We start from the raw sequence: 14,250 nt of genomic DNA on the forward strand, positions 1-14,250 counted from the left end.
TGTGAATGATGTCACATGGCGGAGTCTAAACAGACTCTGGGTGGGTCTCGGCAAGAACGCAACTCTCTAATGACATCATCCCCCCGGCTTCTGCTTCTCGGGAGAAGCGAACCGCGTGGACCATCTCCAGAGATTTGTTGCCTCCGAAACGTCGTGGTTTTTATTATTTTATTTTTATTAATTAATTTTTTTACCTACGTGACTTTACCGAAAGAACTAAGAGTATGAATCCTTGCAGTCACGAAAGCTTCAAATCTAGAAGGAATCTCCCGAGATGCCCCGCAGCACCCACGATGTTGCTCCTCGAGATTTGGCAATGCCAACGCCTGTGCAGAATGTTGGGGGGGGGGGGACAACGGGTAGAGGGTTGGACAGGAGAGACGGAACGAAGACGGGAGGTTGAACGTCCACTGTCAGAGGGCCAGGAGTAACCTCACGGGTGAATGAGACACCCGCGGTGATGACCAGCGCGGGCCTCTGCTGGTTTCTCGTCGGGAACTTCAAAAGAGAAAAAAATATCTGATTCGGAATATGTATTTCTACTGGGAGAAATCCGATGAGCTATGAAGCTATTTTTCAGAGATGTCCAGTCGAGGCGGGTAAGAACGCTACAACAACAAACAGTACAAAAAAACCCACGATAATAGTGCAAAGTAGTAGAAAGGTCAACGAATTTGCCCAAATACATACAAATACAACTAAACCATCCCCATCCATCCAGGCAAAACCCACTGAGGTATTAACTTATTTTTCAAAAGCGAACTGCCCACAAATGATAGCTCAACAAAGTGGATGATAAATTGGACATTTATAGCAGCAAAATAATCTAAATACTCTCAGCGCGTGACGTTGTTCTTAAATGTGGAGGAGAAAAACAGGAAGACCCGGAGAAAAAAAATCCACGCGACCACGGGGAGAGAGACACTGCAAACTCCAAATCTACAGCAGCAGGCGTCAGGGTCGGGATCGAACTCACTACCTCCTGCACACCAGGCGAGGTAGTTAACATTTCATAGCCACCGTGGTGCCCCTTAAATCAATAAACACAGTATACAAAGTTCAAATTGCGTCGTAAAAAAATAGCGGCTCCAATGCTCAAACACGGCCGTACGATGAACGTTGAGATGTATAAGGCGCACGGTGTTTACCAATGAGCTCTGAATTGGTCTGTAATAAGGTAGGGCACTGATAAGGGGTTGACAGGCATGACTGACTGAGATGACCGGCCGATATATACATGTATACATACATACAACTAAAATGTCCTCGGTGCAACTGATTTAGCAAACACGTGTTTTTATTATTATTAAGTCAAATAAACCACACTTGGAGAAGTAGTACACTCCCCTTCATCTCGTTGTTCGCGAGAGGGATTTTGTCAAACCGCCTGGCGCTCAACCAGATTATATTCCTGTTGGCTTCGAATCGGAATTAAAACGAACAGCAACAAAAACTGTCTTTTTTTTGCTACAATGAAAATCATATTTGTCGAAGCGGCTATCCGTGGTCTAGGAAGGGGTTAATTCATCCGAGCGCTGAGCGTCACAAATAAGTAGCCTCCTTAGCTGGGCGGCGGTGAGTCACGGCTTGTTTAATGTTGCGTCGTGTGTGTGTCGTGTGTGTTTGTGCCCTGTGTGTGTGCCCTGTGTGTGTGTGTCGTGTGTGTGTTTGTGCCCCGTGTGTGTGCGCCGTGCGTGTGTGTTTGTGCCCCGTGTGTGCTGTGTGTTATGTGTTTGTGTCGTGTGTGTGTGTGTGTGCCGTGCGTGTGTGTCGTGTGTGTGTACCCCGTGTGTTTTCCGTGTGTGTGCGTGCCCAGTGTGTGTGTGCTCTGTTTGTGCGTGCCTTGTGTGTCGTGTGTGTGTGCGTGCCGTGTGTGTAACCCGTGTGTGTGTGTGTGTGCTCTGTGTGTGTGTGCGTGCCCCGTGTGTGTGCCGTGTGTGTGCGCGCCGTGTGAGCCTAAAGGCCAAAGTGAGCCCCGTGACTCAAACCAAAGCGTATTCATCTATCAGCCTGCAAAACCGCAATTATAGATCGCCCACGCAGCCCTTTGACTCGGTGCCAAATAAGGATGCGTTCAAACCATGGATTTTACTATATATATTGCTGTGTGTGTGGATAAATATACATATATATACACACACACCGCAGTGTGTAGACTCATGTACAGAGTACAACGCCACATAACCGACTCGCTGGTGCCAGAGGTCGAGGCAGGTTTGCGACGAAGTTAGACGAACGTGCGGCACATTGGTTTAAGTTCATTTATTAGCTATAGCCCTGTGAGCCATTCGGCTCTTGAATCGGGTGCAACCGCAACAAACAAAAAACAAAAACAAAAAAACATCTTAAAGTGAATATGTGACTAAGTGCAAACAGAAAATCCAAGAAAAGACGGCAAAATATTGCAGAAAAAAATCACCGTACACCAACGCTGTGTGCAAAAATCCCAGTGGGATGCAAGTCAAACAATCGACAACAACCACAAGACAACTTAGATTAAGGCCATCAGTCTAACTCTGTACTACAACAAACAAACATGGCTAAACCAATACACTTTATCGAAATCACCAAAATAAAGCCATGAAAGCAATGAAACAGTGATCATTGGAACACTGACAGAATTTTCACAATAAATGACATAAACAACATGTACTACCAAAACCCTGCAGCCATAGCTGGCTGCATGAGTCACTCCACAACAGCAGCAGGAGCATCAATCGGAGTCTTATAGTTTTTCAATGCACCTTTAAGATCAGCACGCTAAATCAAAACACAGGTCATACTTTGTAGCGATCATCATGGTCAGGGCCGATATGCGACTGACGGTCGGATATGCGACTGCTGTATTTGATTCCGATCACGGGCCAACATCAGTGGCAAGCCGTATCAGAAACGGGTCCTGGTCAGCGTGGTGAAGTATGGTTCAAACAACCTCCCCGCCCCCCCCCCCTTGTAATGACACATAATTGGGGGTCAACTCTGCACTAGAAGTGGATTGACAGAGGAGGGGAGGGGGGCTGTACATTGTGTGCAATTCTGAGCATCCTGTAGAAATGCCGGGGAACAATGGACAAAAGGTTCATCGCCTATCACGAAGGCCCGCAATACGTTGTATCACAGTCGTATACATGGGCAGGTACACAAAGCTGAGACCAATATATATTGTATATCCAGGTCAATGTCAAGAGGTTATCTGTCCCGAGTGTCGTTGATACCGCGAGGACCTCGCCCATCGCTTCCTTCTGCATGATTCTGTTCCAAAGTCCACAAGCCATATCCTGCAAGGTCCTCTCTTGCAGCCATCGTATGACCTTAACAGACTGTAGGAGCAAGTGCTGTAAGCGAGCGCCTAATGGGTGAGTGGCCAGCACCATGCCGGACCGCCTTTGTATCCCCCCCAGTGGCGACGTTTTACACATCGCACCGGGTACTCTTTTTAAATCCTTTATATTAAGTTCGCTTGCGTGCTTGCTTGGTTGCTTGGTTGCTTACGACCGTGCAAATCTTTCGGTCGTTTTTTAACCCACTTCCTGTGATCCAATCGAGCTGACATTTTCCACACAGACTCGTTGTGCGTGACAATTAATTTTCGTGAAAATTTTTTATTTTTTTTTTACACTTTTTAGGGAATTTTTCTAAAATATTTAATTACCAATTGCTTAATGGTGGCAGACAATCATCTGACCCATAGGTGGCAGCCATCTCAAGCCACAGGACGAGAGGACTCTAGCCGCCACGCATATAAAGGATTTATAGTGAAAAACTTTGTTCTTACGGGTTAATTTTTCGAGGCTGAGTCGACCCGGGGCCGGTTCGAATAATCGTAGCCTGGTTTTGGCCGTGAGCGGGAATCGAACGCAGGTGGCAGGGTTAGTCGGACACGTCCCGCTCTCCCCACCACGGACATCCGTGCCGTTGACTCCCAAGCCCGACTCAACAGCGATCCCCTTCACCTGCACCCATCGCCGACTGTGTGTGTCTCTCTCTCGCTCTGTCTGGACAACAGACATGGGCCCACGGTCTCTGGACAGCGACTCGTCACCTAAAGGGTGGAGGTGACGTCACGTCTAGACTGGAGATGACGTCACGTCTAGACTGGGGATGACGTCACGTCTAGACTGGGGATGACGTCACGTCTAGGTTGGGGATGACGTCACGTCTAGGTTGGGGATGACGTCACGTCTAGGTTGGGGATGACGTCACGTCTAGGTTGGGGATGACGTCACGTCTAGGTTGGGGATGACGTCACGTCTAGGTTGGGGATGACGTCACGTCTAGGTTGGGGATGACGTCACGTCTAGGTTGGGGATGACGTCACGTCTAGGTTGGGGATGACGTCACGTCTAGGTTGGGGATGAGTTGGAGCTGTTTAAGTTGGAGGGGCGATGGATGAGGAAGTGAAAGCGATGATGAAAAGGGTTGAGATTATCCGATTTTAAATAGCCACTTTATGATGCCATCTGTTCATGTGCCAATACAGTATGTACGTATAAATAAACTCTTAATCGGAAAACACTTTGTACGTTTTAATTCTCATCAGGCCCCATGGTGTAGAGTACAGTGTAGGGACTCTGGTGCTCTGAAGAAGGGCCATGGCACAAAACGTTGGTCTATTAATCACGGGCGGAGTTTGGGGGTGGAGGCAGGGGCAATGTCCCGCCCCACCCCGCAAACTGGACACCTTCATGAATGTATCTTCAGTAGTTTACAATAAAGATTACACATCCGTCAATAAATATATGCCTTTGCGATTACTCATGTGAGGCACAAAGCGAGCCCCTGCCACTCTGCCAAATATAGAAGTTAAACTCCGGCTATGCCTATTAATAAGTATTATATATATATTATTCATATTTAATATTTTCCCCTTTTCAAGGCTACACCGCGTGATTGTGGAGCGTGGCGAGTTTACCACCGGGGAACACAACGCCTCTTCCTCGACCGATTATTGTGACGATTTCATCCCCTGAACATCTGTGGGGGGGGGGGGCAAGAGCTTTGTAGCTCATCGGATTCCTCCAGTATGAATAAATATTCCGAGCACGAGACAGCGTGGACTTTGAGCAGCGGCGAGGCGAGGCGCGGGGGCATTCGTCACCGCCGTGCCGATGATTCATTGCGCACGAGCGAGGGAGCAATCTGAGCGCGTGGGTTGTCTCTGACCAATGCGAGGGCCCAGCGGTTGCTTAATTTGCGGGGTTCGGTCGATTGGGGGGCGGTGTGGTGTTTGGGGGGGGGGGGCTTTGCGGTAAATTCGCGATGCCGACGAGTAAACGGTCCTCTTGATGCAGACCCGTCTTGGCCGGGATCTGATCTTTATACATTTGGGAAGCGTATAAAAAATAATAATAATGATGGTGATGACGACGACGTCCGTGCGTACGCGTAGCTCGCAATCGTGTCCGGGTGCTGAAGGTTTCTTGACTAAAAGTGCCAGTGTACAACCACCACCACCACGTGGCCTGACCCACAGACAACACGCGTCAGAACAATCGTTCTCGTAAGCAGGCGCGCGCGGAGTCGCTAAACTACAGAAGACAAAGGCGGTCAGGGCTGTGGTGCTGGACATCAGCCTCGCCGCTGAGTCCGCGCATCATGTCCACTTGCAGCGTGTCGCCGTTGCCGCAGGAGGGAGGAGGAGCTTTAAATAAATATAGACAACACGTTCTACTTAATTAAATAGACTTTTTAATAAATGTTTTCTCCAACATCAGAGTGCAGCGCCACATTAAATACGCACTACAATGACAATAGCTTAAAGCGATTTGAAGCATGTTTTTTATTTTGAGGGCGGGGGGCAGAGCTTTGTGACGTCATATTTGAGGGGGGTCTGACTTTTTGTGACGCCGTGTGACTAGGGGGGGGGGGGGTCAAAAATCGTCCAAAATCGCGTGACGTCATTTATGAACGGCCCCTTTCTCTGTGTGAAGTTTGGTAGTAGCGTCTATTCGGGCGATCTTGCTGCGGCTGTTAGCGAGCACCTATTGAAAGGCAAGCCGAGAGAGAGAGAGGTGGGAATATCCAGCAAATAGGCGCGCCCGAGTGACCGCGTTTGTTTGACGCATCGCACGAGGTTACTAATTTTAGTCTGAGTCAACCCCAAGGCGTCACACGATGTTGAGTCAATTTAGGTAAAGTTCAGATGAACATTGTTTACCGGGTTTCGTGAGTCACGGCCGGAACTCCTTAACTCGCGGTTTCTCGAATCGTAGAGCAATGCCAAGACCCACGTCTCAACTCGCTCGCACACTGCACACACGCTGGGCATCTGTGAGAAAGAGCTTCATAGCTCATCGGATTCCTCCTCCTGCTGCTGCAGCCCAAATAAAGATCCCGATTCGCTCTAAACATGCTTTTAGAGCGAATCACATCGCGCAGAAAGATCAGCGCGGTTTTACACGTGAACAATGCTCGCATTACCAATTGCCGTGCGTTGTATTGAACAGGAATCACAGATAAATAAATTGTTATACTGCACTATGATCCAGCATCTATGCGCCTCGCCACCAAAATGACCTGGATCAGCGTGGTGAAGTATGGTCAAACCCCCCCACCCCACGACCCGTGCGATGTGTAGGGAGGCGCTCATCCAGCAGTAGATTGAGCATGGCCGACGGTGATGATGACAAGCGCGTGACAGCCACGCTCCTGGAACGCTACGGCGGCGCTCGTGAAATTTCACTTGAAAGTTTTTTTTTTGTCCCCGTCACCGATGCCTCAAGCTCGTGTCAGGACCGTGACACCGAAACCAAAGTGAGTTTGCCCGCAAGACACGGAGTAATGATGGTGGTGGTGATGATGATTATTATTATATATTTTTTCGAGTCTCTGGCTTCCTTGAAAATTCTAAATCGCTGCGCGGCGCGTGATACTCTGGCCATGAATAGTGAACGAGGGGCACTTTGTGAGTTGTGCTCCGATAGACGCCTCGCGCGCTTAGCGATGGGCTGATGTGTTTACAAGCGGCTAATTAGACCGATATTTCACCACACCGGCGCTGATATTGATTTTTAAAAATATATATTGAATATTTTTTTTTCAATATATGTTGTGTATATACACATTCATATAGAACGTCACCATATGGTCAGAGATTACAACACAAAGGCAGAGACTCCGAGCGCGATTGTACGTTGGGGGGGGGGGGGGTGTAAACATCGCCACTAGGGAGATAAAGGCGGCCGGGCGTTGTGTTAGCCACCCACCCCCTCGTGTGCCGTACCCTCCGTTATAGGTGCTCGCTATCAGCACTTGCCCCAACAGTCTGTTAAGGCTATACGGGGGATATTTGTCTTTGTATGTATGTAGTTACATGCTTGTGTGTGTACACATATGCCTGTTCACATGCGTGCTTTCACATGTGTGTGTTCACGTGTGTGTGTGTGTTCGTGTGTTCACGTACCTGTGCGTTCACGTGAGTGTGTACATGCTTGTGCACGTGTTTCGCGTTCGCTCGTGTTTGTCTGCTCTAATATCTGCAGGAATGTGCACGCGCGCGTTTGCGCACCTTGCTTGGCATTAGCGAACGTGAGTGTGCATCTTTTAGCGAGCACCTATTAACAGCACTGGCCTAGAATAGCCCGTGCACGGCTATTTGAGGAATCTTTGTGTGCGTCTGTGGGGAGCGGTGGCGCAGTGGGTAATGCACTGCGCTTGCCAACCCGGTCGCATACGTTTGATTTGTGATCACGGCCAACACCAGCGACGATTATCTGTACCGGTGCTCGGCCTCCCCTAGGTCGACTCGGCCTAAAATAAGTACCGTTCTTGGTGCTATGTGTAAACGTCGCCACTAAGGAGACAAAGGCGGCCGAGCGCGGTGCTGGCCACCCACCCCATCGTGTCTGTTCAAACATAATACGGGGGATCTTTTGTGTTTGTGACCTTCAGTGTGGTGAGCAGTGTGGATGAGGGGGGGGGGGGCTTAGTGTCTGGTAGGCCGAATCCTCAACACCTCGGATCAGCACGGTTGGCTACGTACGGTGCGAAAGAAGTTCAACATACATACAACACGGGTGGAGGGGGAAATCGATGAGTGAAGTTTACGGTCGCAGGGATAGAAGGTATTTATAGTTGGCAACGATTGGTCGACTAGAGGTAGAATATTATTGGTAAAGATGATTTCCAAGTCATGCAAATGACATCTAAATGTTGTTCCTTTCGGCTGGTGATACAGACGAAACGTCGAACTCGAATTATAAATGTTGTGGGATTACTCTCCACGAGTCCCTAATTGGTACGTTTTGTCTACGTGACGAACCTTACTAATTGGCTGTGGCCGGGTGTAACGACACATAATGCACGAGTATAATGACTTTAAACCCCCCGCCAAACCTCCTACGCATTTCACAAGTAGTACTAATCGCAAATCTGCATTTCCCATAAATATGCTAAATTCCTATTGATATGCAAATTATTTTGTCAAGGCGCTCTTCCCCCCACCATCCCAGCTTAAATAGTCGCTCCAAGCCTGGGGTGTGTCATTCAGACTCTGTCTTCTCGACAGACCTGTTCTCCACCCGAGGACGGCTGCTTGCGTTGTGGCCGAAACGTCGTGAGAATTATTTTATTATGTTTTATTTTTATTATTTTATTATTTTCCTTCTACGTGACTTTACCGAAAGAACCAAGAAGATGACATTTTTACATGTTCCGAGATCTCACCCAAAACACATTTTTATTATGGACAGACGCGCGCATCTGCGGACGGGACAGGCTAATCGGAGCGCGCAGGCGAGACGCGACCAGCTAGAGAGTGCACACTCGGCCGAGGCAACACGTGGGGAGTCCCACGATCGGCCTGGGATATCAGCAGCCCGCCGGTGTTGGCTGTGGACGGGAATCGTCGACCTTTAAGGTATTTCGTATTTGTAGCGCAGTGCGCTAACCGCCTGCACCACCACTCCCTCTAACGCCACCAAGACAAAGACGCCGTTCCCACCCCCCTCCCCCCCACGTAGAGCCGGAACAGACTGTAGGGGCAAGTGCTGTTAGCGAGTGGCACCTATGAAGGCTGGCACGGCGCACGAGGGGGTGGGTGACCAGCAGCCACTCCTGGGGCGCCTTTGTCTCCCACCACCAGCAGAAGTAGCAGTAGCAGCGCATTCCAGATATGATGCAGCGCCGAAACGCCTCGCTGGACACACGGACACGAGCGGAGATAAGCCAAACGAAAGATTGCGAGAAATGCTCGCTATGCGGCTCCTCCACAAGGCACGCGTGACGGGCGTTCACGTGCCACGTTTCACGAAAAATGAATTTCACCCGAAATTGTCGTCGATTTGCAGTCTGTACATCTCAGCGCGAAGCAATGGGACCTCTCCCGTGAGATGATGGTTCACACGACTGACCAACGGGGATAAATGTATCACCGAATGTCGTCGCTGGAAGGCAGGAATTCATGGTTGGTGTGTGACGAGTGTTGTATAGGTCAAAGCCATAGCGAGTGGTATACTGGATGTGGTGTGCCGGTTGCTGAGATATATTTATTCCGGGATGGCTGACCCTGGTGGACAAACCCCCGGCTTAATTTTTTTTTCATGAGAAATATTTCATTTGTTTTACTTGGAAAATCACTCGAAATTAAATAGATGATTTGCTGACACTGCTCCTGTTGTGTTTGGCCGTGTGGTGCACACACATAACCACAATAATAATACAACAACAACAACAACAACAAAAACCCAGCACATTCGTCAATAACACTGCGGCCTTCAAAAGCAAAAAGTATATACAGTAATAGGAGACGTTTCGAGCAATGACCCTTCTCTGTGCTGTGAAGGACCATTGCCCAACACGTTGTCTATGATTTACCTTGTCTCTTTAAGGCCACGGTGTTATTGATGAACGAGTTGTTTTGTTAATTGTTCATAGCAAAGGTTGTTGGGTGAGATCGCGTGAATATAAATGTGTCGTTAAAGCCGCCACCACCAGACACAGCCAATTATTAAAGGTTTTGCCACTTAAGCCAAACGTGCCAATGAAGTTGCTGCTCCAGCACACCGGTGTGTTGGAGAGTACAGCGACGACATTTACAAATTTGAGTACTGTGACGTTTCGCCGGTGATTACAACCAGCTTCATCAGGCGATTTGCCATAATTGTTAATTGTGCCTGTGCACCACTGCCAACGCAGTAGTAGCAGCGGCATCACCGACTATAAATATTGTTAAAAGTGAGGATATCGGACAGGGCAGCATGCGTCGCCAGAATATGGTGATGGCTTGGGGAAGCCGTCATCCAGCAGTGGATAGATTATTCATGGCTATGATCGTGATGAATGACAGTACATCGGACGCGGGCATGTGTATGGATCAAATTGCCACCGGCTCTTGCCAAGGCCGTAGTTTAGTTTTAAATAGTTTCGTTTAAAATGTGTGCTTTCTTTCGTTGATTTACAATGTCAACGGAGAATTGCGTCTGTGTGTTTTGCATATTGAGATGCCATCACGCGTGACATCTGTCTTTGTGTGTGTGTGTGTGTTATCAGGCATGGCATCTATCTCTCTGTGTGCTCGTTATCGCAGATGCCCAGCACAGGACGAGCAGTCTGTGGCACACGGCAGTACAGCAGCCAAAGAACAGAATCGTAGCACGGCTGACAGTACGTATCTTGGATTGAGCAAGGTCATGTGACTTGCGCAAGGTCACACGAACTCGAGAAGACAGAGGGTGGTCGGGAGGCAGTTTCTGGCGAAGCAGAATCTAGCAGCGTGGAACATTATGGGGGGGTGGGAGATGGGGAAGCCACTCAACCTTGTCAACTTGATCTCAGCGCAGGTTGCAACAGTATGTTGGCAGTGGGGAAGGGGAGGCTCACTGAAGACTGCTCACTGAAGGAGGCTCCAGACGCAAATAATCACGGGGAGAAGGGTCAATTGGATAAAGGGAGGAAGCCAAAACGAAACTATATTTTTTTATATTCTTGGTTTTGTCGGCAAAGTCACGTAGAAGGGAAACAATAAAATAATAAAAATATAAAACAATAAAATTCTCACGACGTTTCGACTGCAACACAAGCAATCATCATCAGGTGTGAAATCCACAGCAAGAACATTTGCAGTCGAAACGTCGTGAGAATTTTATTGTTTTATTATTTTATTATTGTATTGTTTCCCTTCTACGTGACTTTACCGAAAGAACCAAGAATATGAATCCCTGCAGTCACGAAAGCTTTAAATCGAAATTTATTTGTTTTATCTTACCAGGTAAGGCCCACTGAGCATTATAGTAGCCCTTTTTCAGAAGCAACCTGGCCACATATGATTGCTCAACGAAGTGGGCTTATCATCACGTGGACATTGATAGCAGCCAAAGACTTTGAACGCGTGACGTTGATTCTAAATGTGGAGGGAAATACTCAGAGGACCCGGAGAAAAATCCAGGCGACCATGGAGAGAGCGAGAGAGAGAGAGAGAGACACGCAAACTCCAAATATACAGCAACAGGCGTCAGGGTCGGGATCGAACCCACGACCTCCTGTCTACCAGGCGAGGGAGTTAACATCTCCTAGCCACTGTGATGATGAGAGAGAGAGACACGCAAACTCCAAATTATTCAGCAGCAGGCGTCGGGGTCGGGATCGAACCCACGACCTCCTGTCTACCAGGCGAGGTAGTTAACATCTCCTAGCCACTGTGATGATGACAGAGAGACACGCAAACTCCAAATATACAGCAGCAGGCGTCAGGGTCGCGATCGAACCCACGACCGCCTGTATACCAGGCGAGGGAGTTAACATCTCTCTTCCGCGAGAGATAGCGAGGGGAGTCTGAAACGGAGAGGAGCGGGCACGAACAGATAGGAGAGAAGCAAACCCGAACGATGGGTGATGTCGTGTGTTGTTATTGCCGTATTCCATTCACGTCTCCCAGCAGTGCCAAAGGGCCTGTGTACGTGCGTTTGTGTGAATGAACTTTCACACCTTTGTAAGTGGTAATAATAATAATTACGACGACGCGTGGTCTCTGAGCGCATCTCACGGACTCTCGGTAAGCGATAGGCGGCATCACGTTCAGCAACACAAGCACACACAACGTACTCGGCGCAGATACGCTGACAGTGCACATACTGACTGGTGACGCTACTTGCGGCAATGCTACACAAGCACAAACAATAACAACACAAACTCAACACGTTCATCATCAATACTGCTTTAAAAAAGGACATAATCGTCAACGTTTCGGGCAATGACCCTTTCTTCACAGCACACGTGCTCTGAAGAAAGGGCAATTTGCCGCTGACGTCACCCATCGCGCCCGTTTCCTTTTTAAGGCCACGGCATTCTTGGCGAATGTGTTGAGTTGATTTTGTCTGCTATGCGCCTTGTTGTCACCATTTATGTATGGCCAAGTCTCGACAAACTCCGGTCGAAGGTCGACTCAGCCCATCATCTCCCCGGGGAGGGCGGGCAGAGGGGGGGGTCGTTAAAACGACCACCACCACTTAGTGGAAATTTAAACAGGCGGGTGTCATAGGAAAGTGGAATTTCCGCCCCCTGGCTCCGAATCGTCTGGGGGGGGGGGGGTCCCACGCTTTGCCGGATTGTGCGAGGCACACTCCACTCCCTGCCTGTGTTAGTTATTTACATTCTTGTCGGGGTTTTTTTAGTTTGTTATCGCTCGCTGAGCACGGAGCGAAGCATTTTGTCTCCGATCACATTACACACCCATGAGGTACATGCTGCATCAAAGAATGACCCAGATATATGTGTGTATATATATTTTTTAAAGTAGGTATTCTGCCTTTTTCACAACCTTTTGAGGGGTCCTCTATCTTACCGGCTGAAATCCCCGGGCAACGATCTTGATTTGCGCGAATGAATGAGTGGTCCTGTCAGCAGAAGTGCAAGCCCGCAGATGACATAAACTCGTGCCAATTCGTGCCTAGTGCCAACAAATATTTTTTGTACATATTTTATCAACACGTTCATCAATTCCACTGTGGCCATGAAATAAAAAAATGTGGTTACGTTTCGGACAATTGCCCTTCTTCATAGCACATACATGAATAACGGCCAATGCCCCCCAAATATTGCCGATGATATACATTTTTTCCGTATAAGGCCACAGTGTTGTCACGAACGAATGTGTTGACTTTGTTTTAGTTAATTGTGCTTGTGCGCCACTGCCAATGCAGTAGCAGCAGCATTTCTAAATAATGTCTTACATTTTTTTTTTGGTTTAGCACATGAGTCTTTCGTGACAAATATTATTTGGGTTACACAGCGTCAACATAAATGTGTTTGTTAAACCCGCCACCACCTGACACCACCAATTAGTGAGGTTTGTCACGTAAACAAAACGTGCCCGTTCGTTACTACTTCAGCACACCGGTGTGTGTTGCAGAGTAAACCCACGGTTAACGTGTGCGCTATTGGCGGCGCGTCACCGAGACCACGTGTCGTGCCCCATCTCTCGTGGAGCAGCGGCAACCCTTCCCGTGCCGGAAGTGGATATCACAGAACTACGTCTCGAGATCTCTTCCGGTCCTCTCCGGGCCACACGCAGTCGGAGGCAGCACTCGCTCGCTCTGCACATGAGCGGGAGGTTCGCTCGCCATGACCAGCCACATCGACGAAATGTGTGAATTTTCATGTTGGAACTCTTGGAGAGGGTGGTGAATCAAAAATGAGACTTGGTCAACAGTTCGTAAAATGGGTCAACAAAAATGTAATTCAGCATTGCCAACAACAATAACAACAACAACAACAAGGAGCAACGTTGTACCCGTTGCACCCCACGGGAAGGAGAGGATAGAGGAATGCGTGGGATAATAAAAAGTTACGGGAATGTGGAAGGTAGTGGAGAAGTAATGGGAAACAAGAGTTTAAAGTATTGCAAAGGAATTGAGTAACGAGGAGGCAAGAGATCAGGAGAAACGAGGAGAGGGAGAGGCTGCATCAGGGCCTCGACGCTGCTGCTGTTGCAACGTGGAGGAGCGGCGTCTGTTTTCACAGTGGGCGGGGAGAGGGGTTCAGAGTGGGCGGTGGCCACACGCAAGTCACGTGATTTACTCAAAGCTTCAGAGCTGGTTTAGACGGAGAGATGATCTGTAGATGAGAGTGGAGGGATTCAAAGTGGGGGGGGGGGGGGGCACACAAGTCACGTGATTTACTCGAGACTTGCACTGGTAAAGGTATACTACATGTATGTACCGTCCTTTGTCAATCTGCTGATGGATGAAAGTTTCCTCATTCCGTGCCGCTCGTGTGAGCTGTTTGAATATGGGATGCTGCGGTGGCGAGATGTTA

Source organism: Lampetra fluviatilis, chromosome 33, assembly GCF_964198595.1.
Source record: "Lampetra fluviatilis chromosome 33, kcLamFluv1.1, whole genome shotgun sequence".
NCBI classification, from domain to species: domain Eukaryota; kingdom Metazoa; phylum Chordata; class Hyperoartia; order Petromyzontiformes; family Petromyzontidae; genus Lampetra; species Lampetra fluviatilis.